The following is a 16,187-nucleotide window of genomic DNA, read 5'->3' as shown; positions in this document are numbered from 1 at the left end:
TTACTTCAAGATTTACACTCTATCAAGCAAGGAGAAAGAAACATCAGTCAATACTTCACTGACTTAAAAATCCTCTGGGAGGAATTAGAATCTTTGAGGCCTATACCCTACTGCACCTGCCCAAACCCNTGCACTTGTGATCTATCTAAAGTTTCCCTCCAATACAGAGAAGNTGAACACGTTATCTGCTTCCTCAAAGGTCTTAATGANANCTATCAAACTNTCNGGACTCAAATNCTTCTAATGGAGCCCCTTCCCAACATCAACAAGGTTTTTTCTCTCCTAATGCAGCAAGAAAGGCAGCATCAGGACAGGGGAGGCCAAAATGATTCTTTCAGAATTCTTGCCAACACTTTTGACAAGCCTAATTGGAAAGGTCAAGGCCGTGGCACTCCTTCCCGTGGCCAAGGAAGAGGAAGGGGGAGAAATCCCAATTATGGGAAGCAATGTTCCCATTGCCACAAGATGAACCACACAATTGACGAATGTTACAACAAACATGGCTTTCCACCATGGTACAAGAAGAATGATAATCAAAACAGTCAACAAAATCAAGACAGGGGAGGCCAAAATGAATGGAGATATGCTAATGCTTGTAAAGAAGACTCTACATTTACCCAGAATCAAACCATTCAGCAAGAAAATCACAGCAATCCTATGCAGGTTTTTACTCCTGAACAGATGCAAAAATTGTTTAAAATCATAGAGAGTACCTAGACACAAAATACCCACAACATTAGTCAAATACAGAGAAACATTCCTGAAGATAATCAAGGTAATTTCTCCTGGATTATTGATACTGGGGCCACAAATCATGTGACCCATGAAAGAAAATATTTCATTACCTTTCAAAAAATTAGACCCATAACTGTTAAACTCCCAAATAACACTGTGGTTACAGCCCAACACGCTGGAACTATCCAATTTTCTGAAAATTTTATCATTTTTAATGTTCTTTACATTCCTGAATTTTCTTTTAATCTGATATCTGTTCAAAGCTTGACAAGGGACTTAAATTGTATCCTAACCTTTTCTTCTAAGACTTNCCAGATTCAGNANAGTTCCNCCTTGAAGATGATTGGGCATGCTAAAGTTTTCAAGGGCCTNTACTATCTTCAGTCATTTCCTGTTTTTACACANCATTATGTTCCTAAAGTTGTTCTTTCTTGTAAACATGTTAGTGATGACCTATGGCACTATAGACTAGGACATCCAGGACACAAAATCATAGAACAAGTTTGTAAAAGTTTTCCCTATGTTCAAATGCCATCTAAAATTGTTTGTGATATTTGTCATTATGCTAAACAACATAAACTGCCCTTTTCTCAGAGTATTACTGTTTCTGCTAATTGTTTTGATCTTGTACATTGTGATATATGGGGACCCATTTCCATATCCTCTATTCATGGACATAAATACTTTCTTACCATAGTAGATGATTATAGTAGACACACCTAGATTTTTTTGATGCAAAATAAAGGACAAACTAGAGAACTTTTGCAGAATTTTATCCTAAAAATCAAAAATCAGTTTGGAAAAATCATTAAGATTCTTAGATCTGATAATGGTCCTGAATTTAATTGTACTACTATGTATAATTCCTATGGTATTGAACATCAAAGAAGCTGTGTGGAAACACCTCAACAAAATTCTGTTGTTGAACGTAAACATCAAGATATACTAAATAAAACTCGAAGTCTCATTTTTCAATATGGAATTCCTACTGCTTATTGGTGTTATGCTGTTTCTCATGCTATATATTTGATAAATAGGCTTCCTACTTCTGTTCTTAATGGTAGGACTCCTTATGAATTGATGCATAACACTTCTCCCACTTATTTGAATTTAAAAACTTTTGGCTGTCTTTGCTTTGCTTCTACTTTGGAACATAATAGACACAAGCTTGATTCTAGAGCTAGGAAAGGTGTTTTCTTAGGATACAAAAATGGGATTAAAGGATATGTTGTTCTTGATATAAATACTAGAGAAATTTTCCTAAGCAGAAATGTTATATTCTATGAGAATGTTTTCCCCTATAAAGATCAACAGAATAATGAGCAGAATTGCATTGACCAAGAAATTGAAAATGTTTTTCCTAATAATTTCTGGTATGGTACTAATTGTAATGAAAATCAAGATTTTCTTGAGAATATAGACACTGAACAGCAACCAGATTTTCTTGAGAACAATGAACAGGAACCTGGTAGCAGAGGAAACACTGGCACAAATGTTGGCAATGATCATATTGATATTGATAACAATTCTAGAAGACCCACTAGAACTAAAAGAGTCCCTGGATATCTTAATGATTATATTCATCAGGTTAATCACTCTTTATCTGATTCTCTATGTACCAAAAACAATTACAAAACCCCATATCCCATTTCCAGTGTTTTGTGTTATGATTCTTTATCTAAAAAACATCTAAAGTACACCCTAGCTGTTTCTGCCGACAAAGAACCTAAATCTTATAATGAAGCCAAAGAACATCATGAGTGGGTTACAGCTATGCAGAAGGAACTCAAAGCTTTGCAGGATAATGGAACTTGGATCTTAACTCAACTCCCTCCTGGAAAAAATTCCATTGGGTGCAGGTGGGTTTACAAAATAAAACATAAAGTTGATGGAAGCATAGAAAGGTATAAAGCTCGTTTAGTTGCCAAAGGATATACTCAACAAGAAGGTATAGACTTCTTAGACACTTTCTCACCAGTTGCTAAGCTAACCACTGTCAGAATAATTTTGGCCACTGCTGCCGCAAAGAATTGGCATCTACATCAGCTTGATGTAGATAATGCCTTCCTTCATGGAGATTTAAATGAAGAGGTGTACATGGAGATACCACCAGGGCTGGATATTCAGGAAAAAGGACAAGTTTGCAAGTTAACCAAGTCTCTATATGGGCTCAAGCAAGCTAGCAGACAATGGTTTGATAAGCTTTCTTCCTTTTTACTGTCTAATAATTACACTCAATCTAAATCAGATCACTCTCTTTTTATTAAAAAGACTTCTACCACTTTTACAGTCCTCCTTGTGTATGTAGATGATATCATTTTGGCAGGAAATTCTATTAAAGAAATTGACCACATAAAGGCTCTTCTCCATCATGCTTTTCGAATCAAAAACCTAGGAGAGCTAAAGTATTTTTTAGGTTTTGAAGTTGCTAGATCNAAAAAAGGAATACACCTATGCCAAAGGAAATATGCTTTANATATTCTTGAAGANACAGGAATGTTGGGTTCTAAGCCTTGCNCTACTCCCTTTCTAAGTGACACAAGTTCATTATACAAGNACGAAAATCACCTGACAAATCCTAACTCCTATCGCAGGCTAATAGGGAAGCTTCTTTACCTTACCAATACTAGACCTGATCTATGTTTTTCTGTTAATCTTCTCAGTCAATTTGTTAATTCACCTACTGATTATCACCATCGGGCTTTGCANCACATGCTTAGATACATTAAAGCTAGTCCTTCNCAAGGCCTTTTCTTTGCTGNTGAAACCAATATCCNGATCAAAGCTTTCAGTGNCTCTGANTGGGCAACTTGTCCTAAAACGAGAAGATCTACCACAGGATTTTGTNTCTTCCTTGGATNCTCTCTGGTGTCATGGAAAACAAAAAAACAAAGTACTGTTTCCAGGTCGTCCACCGAAGCGGAGTATCGAGCNCTGGCTGCAACAGCTTGCGAGATTCAATGGATCTCTTACATCCTACAAGATCTNAATATTGAGACCACTGCTACTGCTGCCCTCTACTGTGACAATAAGTCTGCCAGACATATTGCTCACAACCAAAGCTACCATGAAAGAACTAAACATATTGAACTCGACTGTCACGTCATCCGTGAAAAGATTCAAGCAAATCTTCTTCGTCTCCTTCCGATTCACTCCAACGAGCAGCTTGCCGACATATTCACGAAGCTTCCTCACCGTGTGCGTTTCCAGTTTATTGTTCCCAAGCTTGGATTGGTAAACATACACAATCCAGCTTAAGGGGAGCGTATTGTAGTTAGTTTTCTGTTATGGGTTTGTTAAACCCTTTTGTTTCATCCCCGTTTCCCTTTCCTAACCTTTAAAAGGTTAGGTTTTCCCCTCTGTAGTTCATATCTCAGAACATACAGTACACACAGTACTCTGTAATATCATCATATATGAAAAATTGTTTTTCTTACCTCTTTGTGTTCGTCTTGCTTCGATCTTCATCTTTCTCTCTTTCACTATCTGCAACGGTTGCCTTCCGATGCCTCTACGGTGGTTTCTCCCTCCACAGTGAAGAAGAAGAAGAAGACNCTCTCCTCTGCTTCTCTCTCTGTCCAGTTGATGTTTCTGACGCAGCTGCAACATCAGAGAGATATTTCTCGTTCTCTGTCATGGACTGAGGGGCTTTGGGCCTTTCTTTTCTTTTGGGCCTCATTACAATAGTTTTTGTTGGAGATTTTGATGATCTTAGCGGAGGGTTTGTCCTTCATTGATGCTACCATTGGGAGGCCGGTATTGTCATGTCACGGTTGTGGTTCCAGGGGTGTTGCTCGACAGTTTAAGGCTTCTTCATGGAGGGTTCTTAGTCAAGGGTTGTTTGTATGTGTTTGGGATTGTTGTAGTTGAGGGAGAGTGCATGGTTGTGGCATCCTTCGTCCAAGGAGAATGTGTGTCGTAATTGGAGGGATTATTGCTGTCAAAGGTCCTTGCTTACTACATCTTTGTCAAGGGAGAGTTCATGGTTGTCGAGAAGTCCTAAACTGTTAGCTGCTTGGCGGACCATCGAGGTAAGTTCTGAGTCCTTCTTTGTGTGTATATGAATTTGTTTATGTATCAACGTATTTGTTGCTTTGTTCTTTGTATTTGTGTTTGTTGCTTTGTTGTTTGTATTCAAATTAATTAGTATAAGTATGATGGTCGTTAATGAAGCTAGTTATTGTTAATATGTTGAGTAATAAGATGATGCTAATTGAATCATTGTTTGCATCACATATTGGTTGATATTGCTGTCACGCTTATTCTGTTGTAATTCATCGGTGGAAATGGTGGTTTTAGGTTGTGTCCTATGTCTTGGTTGGTTAGGGTGCATTGTCCATGTTGTCTCATCATTTCAGACCTGTTTATGGAATTGGATATGCATAATTGCATTTGAAATTAGAAAAGCACACTTTAAGTTTATTCTTCTGGCTATGTTTGATAGGTTTCTTAGGCAAAGAGATAGTTAGCTTGGAATAGAGGTAGTAAACTATGTAAATGTGTCTGTTGTGGTAGAAGTGTGAACTCTGTTGTGTGAGTGTGCAACAATGTAAACTATGTAAATATGTAGACCTCATGCGCATGTACCTTGTAAATTCTTTTGGTAAAAGGGTTAGAGTACGTAAGTTGCGCTAATATAATGTATTAATTTGAAGTAATGTTCATGATATTCATCGTTTAAGTGTGATACGATATTGTTTAAGCTTTAATTATCTATTTAAACATTGAATAAAATGAAATCTAATTTAATGTAAACATCACTATTGTCATCAAAGTTGTCAAATTTATTGTCACTATGTTGTTTGGTGCAAAATGAGGTGGTATGAAATGCATTAGAGAACATGTCATGGATAAGATGATGGTGATTGAGTGAAAAATGAACATGACTTGAGAGGTTTTTATTTAATTGATCAAGGTCTAGGTTTCTCTTTAACTGTCGCACCTGAGTTTTTTATATTTAAGTGTGTTTATAAATATTGGGTTAGTAGATAAAAATGAAGCTTTACATTATAGTGGAGCGACCCGATGAGTGCAAGCGAGCGATCCGATGAGCTGCACATCTTAGTGGAGCTTCACAACCAATTATAGCCCATTGGCCATTGTATGTGTCATTGATGAACAAATAGATGAGAAACAAGATGACAAATGTTGGTCCTCATATTGGACAAAACTTAGTTAGGCATTTTTCAAATTATAAAAAGAGTGAGAGACATCAACCTTTCATGTTCTATACGAATGATGAATGGTGTGACCTTCCTAAGGATGTTGTTGACTTGGCTATGAAGGATCTTGTCAAGAAGGTAGTTGAGGAGATAAAGTTAAATGCGCAAGGTGTACCTCACGATGGCTTGCAAACCCATAGCTTGGATTGATGCATGTCATTGCTTTTTCGTAGAAGTCTATAATTACTCCGACGATGAATACCAACAAATAAGAAAGTGGAAAAAGTCCTAACTCGTATGAGTCTAACGAAATAAAACTATATTTAGAAGTTGAAATCAATGGAATGGATCAGTCTAGATTGAGTGAGTGTAGTGGGGAGTCCAATACTCTAGTTAAGGGTATTCAAATTTATACTAAACAAAACTACTATGAATATGATGTAGAAGTTGAAAATAACACTAACAAACAACATTGCATAAATGTTGGTGAAGCTATTCAACACAATCATGACACAGGTTTAAAAATATAATTATTGAAGAATCTCTTATTTTTTGCTTTGAGCAACTACTTTAGAAAAATCACGGACACTTAAGCACACACTCTTAAGTGTAAATTCCAAGTTGCTTTGAACAATTATTTAAGAGCAAAATTATGGACACAGACATGATCTCTCATAAGTGTAAGACAATGTTTGTTTAAATGTCACCCCGCTTAGTAAAAGTAAAGCGCACATCATTTTAAGTTAAGCATATCGTTTAAACTGTATTAAAACAATTTAATTACTCTTTAATTTTGTTTTGTTGAAGAAAAACTTCACAAGCTAAGACCATCTATTTACTTTATGATGATAGATTTTTTGACTGATGTAGTTGATGTCACAAAAAATATAACTAACCGATTTTAATGTAATTCGTAGTCTCTTTTATTACGATTTTATTAATAAAAAAAGTGCAGTTGTCACAAGTTTTCAACACTAAAAAACTTCAAATTATTTTTGTGATAAAATAGCCACTAGTACAAAATTGCTTACAACGTCGAATATTTTGGGTTTTTAGAAACGAATTCGTGAACGACGTCATATAAGGAGACGTTAAATTGACGTCGAATTTTAAAAAATTTGACGTTAATTGAAGGTCGAATTTTGTCAATATACGACTAACTTAAGGTAAAATTTTGTCAATATACAAACTTAGTCATTTTTTTTAACTAATTGTAATCATTTTTTACAACTCTACGAGACCTGAAAAGCAGAAAAACAACAAATTTCAGATTTTGATTTTTTATAAAGCATGGACTATCAACGTGTAGTATCAACAACAAATCACAATAACAAAAATCAAACAAGTTCAAACAACAAAAACAACAAACAAGTTCAACCAAACATCAACAACAAACAAGTTCAACAAAAAACCAACAAACAAGTTTAACAAATAAGTTCTTCAAAACGAAAACGAAAAATAACCTTCGGTGGGTTTATCGGAATAAAGTGTCGCCACCAGTGAGAGAAAAAACAGAATGCACCTATTAAGGGCAAGAGTACAAAAATAATCGGTCAAAATAAACGAAAAGTATACATAAAGTAGTTAATTATATGCATTTGTATCAAATGAAAAAAAGACTACATGTGATGATCGTCAAACTTCGTTCGAGAAAAGTTTGAGAAGAGAAGAGGGTCTCGCGCGCTAAGATAAAGTGAATGAATTTTCAATCTCCTGCTCAAATTTTTGTTGAATTTACTAACCTTTTGACGTCTAATGTTGGAGCATTCGACATTTTATATACTTTTACATCGAATTACAATTATAAATGACGTTTAATAATTGCATTTATTTACAAAAATGCTACTGGTCATTTTTAACGTTGGCTATTCAGTGGTTGGACGTTGAACGCGTGACGTTATATTCTGTTTTTGCAAAACTGAGCTAGTATCTATATAATCAATTTTTTAAAAAACCTACTAATATCATTTACTAATCATTTGTTACAAAGATTAAAATTTAATCATAAAATTTACTGATTACCTTTGTCACAATATATTTCGTAATTTTTGTATGATGGATTGATTCTACTTACAAATTCCTATGAACTTTTTGAAACGTAATTACTTTTGCTATTAATTGGTATTTCATATTGATCGTTGGTGTAGTTTCAAAGTTTATATCAGTATTTCATATGAAACTAGATAAGTTAAATGAAGAATTGCACTAGTCTAAAAAATTAGAAAGCATCTCAAAGATACAAGAAGCAAATAGGGAAAACAAGCCTTAAATAAAATGAGTGTTTTTTTTTTTGAAGAAGATAAACTTCACATCTTATTTTCATTCACTCACAACATCTTAACACACAAGTAACATATAAGAAAGAACAAGGACAACAGTGAAACGTGATATATAAACACTTTAATGATTAGAATTTAAGGTTTGATGAAATAGGAAGAGGATTGTAAGAAATGGGAACTAAGACTAAATCCGTTTTTCTTCTTGAGACGGCTCCCAGAGCTTCAGTCATATCCAAGTTTTTCTTGTTTCCATGTGGAAGTTCCCAATTAAAATAGTAAAGTAGTTGTGCAAGACAAAGTTCAATGATATTTATCCCAAAAGACATTCCAGGACACATTCTCCTTCCAACACCAAAGGGTATAAATTCATGATGGGACCCTTTATAATCGATCGGACTGTTCATGAATCTCTCTGGATAAAACATCTCTGGATCATTCCAATAATCAGGGTCTCTTGCGATGGCCCATGCATTTACTATCACTCTGGTCCCAGCTGGTATTGTATACCCTTTCACCTCACAAGTTTCTCTACATTCCCTTGGAAGAAGAGGGCCGGGAGGGTGCAATCTTAGGGTTTCTTTGATCACTGCTTTCAGATATTTTAGTTCTTCAAGTGATTCTTCATTCATGTATCCTTTACTACCAAAAACTCTTCTAACTTCTTCCTGAGCTTTGTTCATTACTTTTGGGTTTTCCAACATCTCTGACATGGCCCATTCTATAACTGCAGATGATGAATCAGTTCCAGCCGCAAACATGTCCTACAACACCAAAACCAATTTAAATTTATTTAGCTTTTGGAATTTATACTTCCATGCATATGTTGCAAAATTTTCCCATGAAAAAGGCAACTCCTAAGAATTAATATTTATAGGGTTATACGAGTGTGTGTGTATAATTCTATTCACAATATTATAACACTAGATATAATTTTTTGTGGCTTTGTTCTTTAATTTTATATTGACGTGAAATGAATAGGTTGGTCTTAAATCCATTAATATGCAGTAACATAGGCAAATAATTACTAAAAGTAATGCACACACTCACCAATATTACAGCCTTGATGTTATCGATTGTCAAGGATATTCGAGGCCACCTTCATTTTTCATATTTAGAAGAACTGAGAGGAGAGTATTAACCTCTACTTCACCAATATTTTTTTCTGCCTCTCTAATGATGTTTCCAATTATTACATCAAATTTTTTGTGCAACTTCTCCAATCTAGGTTTCTGCCCACTGATCACATAAAGCCATTTGTAGGAAGGGAACAAATCAAAAATAGCTAAACGTTCGAGCATTTTTACAAGTTTCTTGACAAGGGAAATGAACTCTTCTTGATCCTTGCATTTTTCACCAAAAGCTGCCCTTGCAGTGATGGCATTTGTCAGGCATGAGACTTTCTCACTGAGGTTCACACAAGAACCAGTATTGGTCTCAATATATCTTACTAAATTCAGTACTTCTTTTTCTCTTATTGATCGAAATGATCTCACACGTCCGATGCTTAGAAGCTCTTGTGAGCATATTCTTCTTAGTTGCTTCCAGTACCCCCCATATGGTGAGGTGACAATGTCAGTGGAACCATAACACATGATGTCTGCACCAATTTGATGGGGTCTTTGAGCAAAGATGGCATCATAGGTTTTCATGACATCTTTGGCCACTTCTGGAGAAGAAACTACAACGGTTGATGACTCACCAAGTTGTAGGTGCATGAGAGGACCATGTTTTTTAGCAAGTTCTCTCAACCGATGATAGAGTAGAGAGCCAACTAAGTGGTGTAAGCTTCCAATGACAGGTAGCTTCCATGGCCCTGGGGGAAACTTCAATCTTTTCACTGAGTTTTTGGATCTGTTTCTCACTTTTAGAAACCGTGAAACAAAAAGGATGAAACTCAGTGAATATAGAAAAAAGGGTAAGAATGAGATCAAATGATAATCCATTATGAATTTGTATGGCAAGTTAGCAAAGAGTTAGAGGTTTATATAGAACTTTTGCTCCACACCATAGTATGATCAATGGATTGTTGTTTTAGATATGAAAAATACTTTTGCTTCTATTTGTTTCGTTCAAAATTTTGTTTCCCTATTTAAAAAAATATCATCACAACTTCCTTTATTGAACTTTAAGACAAATGTTACCTATTGCAATATATTCAAGGTAAAGGATATTCTCTCACCGATACTTTTAGGTTTGAAAATTAACAAATTCATTAAACATATTTTCATTGAGGGACAAAAAATATACTTATTTATTTATTTATTTATAAGTATTAGTGATGTGATGGATTTAATAAATATTATTAATATATATTTCTAGATGATTCAAATAACATTTTGATTTTAAATTTAATTCAATTTTTATGATTAATTTTATAAACTAAAATTTACAATCACTTTTTCATCTTAATTTGACTTTATCATTTTAAATAACTTGAGTTTACAACCATAATTGACCTTGAAAACTTATTATTTCCATTAATATTAGTGTTTACCTTGATTTAGTAACCAATATAAAATACAAATTTCCCAAAACCACTAATATAAAATAACATGAAAAAAAAGAACAGTTTAGTAAATATCCTCCCTAATGTTTGCGTAACTTTTATATTAGGAAATTATAATGTTAACCAATTTTTCAATTTTGCATATTTTATTTCTTTTATTTTATCTTAATAGGACTATAAATTAGGTGTTCATTTCCGGTATCATTAGAAATAATATAGTTAATTAAAATAAAAGATACAATAAACTTATATGATTTAAATAAAAATATGTAGATCAATATAATTATGTTACGAATAAGTTAAACAGAGACAGCAAATTATATTTAAGTCAAAATGAAATATATATATATATATATATATATATATATATATATATATATATATTTCAATATTGGCTTTTAAGTTAGTATTGTACACGTTTATTTTAAAAAATATAAATTAGTTTTTAGCTTCAACAAATTGAGGTCTAAGTGATATGTTTTTGAAGAAAAAGATCCTCATTTATAATATTTATAAGTTTAAATCAACATTAACGATTTGTTATTGATTATAAAATGATTTGGAATCTAATTTTCAATTAATATTTTTACACGTTCAGTGCCTTTAAAAATCTGTAATCAACTTTCATAATAAGCTCATATCCTTGAACTATATTAGATATTAGCACGTTTTGTATTACGTACATGGTTTGTTCGTTGACTTTAGGCATGTTGATTTGTTCGTTGGCTTGTTCATTAAGGAAGCAATGGATTTGATTAATTAGTGTATTTTGGAGAATAATTGGCTCTATTATTCATGTTGTGAACGGTACGGTATAATATTGTGAACAAATTTTCTTAAATTTAATCCTTTCAAATTTTGACAACAATCTGTACTTCATATGTATCATGATGGTAATCACATTATCCACATATGAACAAAAGGTGATTGAATAGGCGTACGCTAAAGACTTGTCAAACCAAACATAAAAAAAATTGGGGAGCAATGAAAAAAATAAATGGGTAACTGTGTTGAACTTTTTGTACATGTTTTTTTTTTTTTAAATTTAATTTGTTGAAGGTTTCAACATCAAGAATTTGTATGTTCTTTGTATCTACCTTGAAGATTATCACAGTTATAAACACAAAGTGGTTGAATAGACTCATTGTTTTGCAAAAATATTATCAAACCAAATGTCAAAAATAATTGGGGAGCAATGAACTAATAATAAGTGAATAGTTGTGTTAGTCTTTTTTGTACAAATTTTCTTAAATTTAATCCTTTCATGGTTTTAACAACAATAACTTAGATGTACATCATATCTATTATGAAGGTCATGGTAGTAGCGATATATGAACACAAGGTGGTTGAATAGATTCACCGTTTTGCAAAATAATAATCAAATCAGATGTTAAAAATAACTAGAGAATAGATCTATCAATTTGGTCTCACTCACATGGTTTGGTCCTGATTCACATGACTTGGGATTAGAAAAACTTGCGGGATCAAAAAACCCCAATTGAAAAATCGTGTGGAATTAAAATATCCACAAAAGTCATGTGGGTCAAAAGCCTTCTTTTTGAAGAAATATTCATTTTGAATATAAGAAAAAAATGCAATTAACTCTTAACCTTTTGCAAATATAAGTATTTTTAATTTGTCAAAGAACTATATACACACATTTTAATAAAATTAATATAGATTTTGTAAGATATTTCAATAAACTTAGTTGCTACTTATATAGAAAAATTATGTAACAACATAGAATATTAAAATCTTTGATTGACTAAATATATTTAATTCTTTTTCTATTGACTAAATATATTTTTAAAGTATATAAGATGGTAATTTAATTTTGTCGTGAAAAAGTTCAATTAGATTTGAATCAAAACTAAATAAAACATCTTAATTTGAAAGTTTAAAATAATGAATTTATGAATAATAAGTTTATGTAATTTTTTTATTATTTTTTTAATGTATAACTTAAATTTATACTTAAGTTTTACTAATTATTTATTTCTCTTTAATAATCAATAAATATATATTTAGTAATTATAAACAAAATTAGTGTGAATTTGTTAGAGTTAATCTAATATTGTTCATGTTCTTCTCTCATTTAATTTTAATCCGTTTTAACAACAATAATTTTGTCTAGATTTATTACCATTAAATACATTGACCAGGAAATGAACACATTCTGTACAAATTTAAACTAGTTTCATCTAAATGTCAATACAATTCATTATAACTTTAAAGGTTTAAACTAATTTTCCTTAGGTCTTTCCAATTTGGTCCTCATCTTTTAAACCTTTCCAATTGAGTCTTTATAAGTGCTAATTTCAAACAAATTAGCCTCTGCCGTTAAAAATCGTTAACAATGTTAAGTTTTTTATGAGATTAGAGTGTGACGTGTCAATTTTTTTAAGTGTGGCATTCAGAGAGCTATAAAAGTGTAATTTAAAAACATTTTAACATTTTAATTAAAAAATTAAAGAAAAAAGTCATCTTCCAGAAAATCCAATCGCGTCTCAGAAACACCATCATCTTTCTCGTGCACCATCAACCTGCAATGAAGTAACTACAAAATCAAAATAGTGACTCTGCCATGTTCGCTTTAATTCATCTCCATCCTCTTCTCAAGTATTTTGCCATTCACAGCATCAAGTGGAGTCAGTTTAGAAGAATATGAGCCTCATAAATTTCTCTAAAACCTAACATTCTCTCAGTTTAGTGTTCGTTCCAATTACCTCAAAACATCACTATCCATACACTACCTACCAAGAACGAAAAAGTTAAAAAGAGAAAAAAGGCTAAATCTAGCACTTGCACAATTTTATCTAAGCAGAACTTCTGAACAAAAAACGCATTGTGCGCGAAGAAAACAAAGAACACTTCTTTCTCACTGTAGACAAAGCTATATCTCTTTCCTCCAGAAAAACCCTCATTAACCTGTGCATAACTCAAGCATCACTGTCGTCGCTATCATCGTCATCATCGGCTAGGCCGCCTACGACTGCTTTCCCCGAGTCATCGGAAATGCGCACTCCTGCACTCGCCGCCCCCGTCCGCCCACGAGTCCTAGACGACAGAATGTTATTCAAATCGACCTCGGTGAGTGGGTCGTCAGAGAAGTCACTTTCGTCGTCATCGGAAGCGTCGTCATCACTATCGTCGTCGGAATCATCATCATCCTCGTCTTCTTGTATCATTTTCCCTTTTCCCTTGTCTTCACGCGAAATCCCTTTCCCCTTTCGGTCCTTTTCCTCTTCCTCGTCGTCGTTCTCGTCATCGTTCGGGAAGGGATATTGTCGCCAGCGACACTAACAAGAGCGGTGTCATCCTGCAAAAAGTCATGGGCGTCGAATTCAGGCACCTAGTCAAAGAACGAATCCAAATCGAATTGGGTGGGTAGGGTTTCTTCGAAAGTATCCATGGAAATTAAGAATTGAATTCCAATGAGAGAAAAAAAAATATTTATGGGGAATTTTTGTGTGTGCATTTGCAACTTGGGGACCATGGAAGTTTCAATTTTGAATCATCAAGTTGCAGGAAAGAAAGGTGGAAGATGATGAACCCAAATTTGGGTTTTAATTTTCAGAATATTTTTTAATTATATATTCCACGTGCAGCTCTCTAAGTATCACGTTGCTTCTCCAACAATGCCACATTAAAATTATTTAACACATTATTCCGCCATCTCTGTACCATTTTAACACCGTTAACGATCTTTAACGGCAGGGACTAATTTGTTTGAAATTAACACTTATAAGGACTCAATTGAAAAAATTTAAAAGAAGGAGACCAAATTGAGAATACCTAACGAAAATAAAGACGTCTAAATGGTTTAAACCTAACTTTAAATGTTGTACCTCGTTAGTATGTTCGAATAAATAACAATGTAGAAAATTGGAACAAATAAATTTAAGTCTTGAACCATTCTTTTTCTTGGGAAGTTGTCTTAATCTAGGTAAATCTTTATTCTGTGACTTAAGAAACAAAAGTTTTGAAGCTGTAGGAAAAAACATTACTCTGAATAATTGAAGCGCATTCATTGTCTTATTTTGGAATTCTTTCAAAATCTTGTTTTCTTCTTCCACGGCACATAACAGCTTTATCAAAGTATTGATTCTTCTGATGGGAGGAACGGAAGATTCAACCAGTAAACTGTTTCTGCTAAATATGCTCCTCCTTATTTCAAATGAATCCTGTCCCAACATATCAATTTCATTTTTCATTTTTGCCAGGGCAGTAGGACCTGCTAAGCCTCCGACATGTTGGAGCGCAAACAAAGTCCCACATTGAGTAGAAGAAGGACTGATCAAGGGTTTATATACACATAGATACTTCTAATGGTAAGAGACCTTTTGGAGTGATACCAAAAACAAACCTGTGAGGGCTTGGCCCAAAGCGGACAGAAAAGAAATGCTCTGTGTTGACCCTGGTGTACTCATCATGACAAGACCATAAGACTTCCGCAGCGAGGGAGGAAGGAGACCATAGTTCTAACTTGGCAATTCTTTTTGTATTCTCTAATTGCTGCTTATAAGAAGCCTTAATGTCTGACGATGAAGATGAGATCAACCTCAGTTTTTGCAAGCCTTTTACTTGTCTCATATAACTGCTCCTCCAAAACCATGCGACACTTGAACAAGAATGAAGCTAAAGAGCGATACTTGAACAAGGTATGCAAAACGATCAACAAGATACCTCCCCGAATCCCAGCCCATCCATTCCCCTAACATCTGTAACTCAATCATTCGCAATAATAGTAAAATAGAAACTAACTAAAATTTCCGATAGCTTCATATATTTGAATCTCTTTTTTTTTTCATCAATTTAGAACTGCTAAACTAATTGATTACAAAATTACAAGAAAATAAATTAATTTTATAACATAAAAATTCACTCTTGTTATTCCATTGATCGAACACTTTTATAAACATTATTGTGTACTTGTTGGAGAGGTAACTAATTATCTTTATTACTACAATAAAAAAAAATGTAGTTGTCACAAGTTTTCAACACTAAAAAACTTCAAATTATTATTGTGATATAATCAATTTTTTTAAAAGACCTTTGTCACAATATATTTCATAAGATTTTTATGATGGATTAATTCTTCTTACAAATTCCTAACAATTTTTTTAAACTTAATTACTTTAGTGTTGTTGCTATTAATTGGTATTTCATAATGATCGTTGGTCTATTTTGAAAGTTTATATCAATGTTTCATATGAAACTTGATAAAGTTAAATGAAGAATTGCACTAGTCTAAAAAATTAGAAGCGTCTCAAAGATTCAAGAAGCAAACAGGGAAAACAAGCCTTAAATAAAATGAGTGTTTCTTTAAGAAGATAAACTTCACATCTTATTTTCATGGGTGTTTCATCCTACACCTCCAAGCTTTCATTCTCCACTTCCAAAAATTACCATTTTAACCTTAATTAATATTATTTTAATATTTTCTCTTTCTTCATAAATTCATTTTGCACCTCTCTAATTTTTTCTCTTTCTTATTAAAGTCAA

At 33.3% G+C, this 16,187-nt stretch overlaps 1 pseudogene; it reads right to left on the bottom strand.

Moving 5' to 3' along the window:
• Window positions 1-8,304: 8,304 nt before the first annotated feature.
• Window positions 8,305-10,119, bottom strand: LOC106763368 (annotated as a pseudogene).
• Window positions 10,120-16,187: the final 6,068 nt, after the last annotated feature.

Source organism: Vigna radiata, chromosome 6 (assembly GCF_000741045.1).
Source record: "Vigna radiata var. radiata cultivar VC1973A chromosome 6, Vradiata_ver6, whole genome shotgun sequence".
NCBI lineage: Eukaryota > Viridiplantae > Streptophyta > Magnoliopsida > Fabales > Fabaceae > Vigna > Vigna radiata.
Note: the sequence above shows the minus strand (reverse complement) of the source record. Positions and strands in the feature narration are given on the sequence as shown.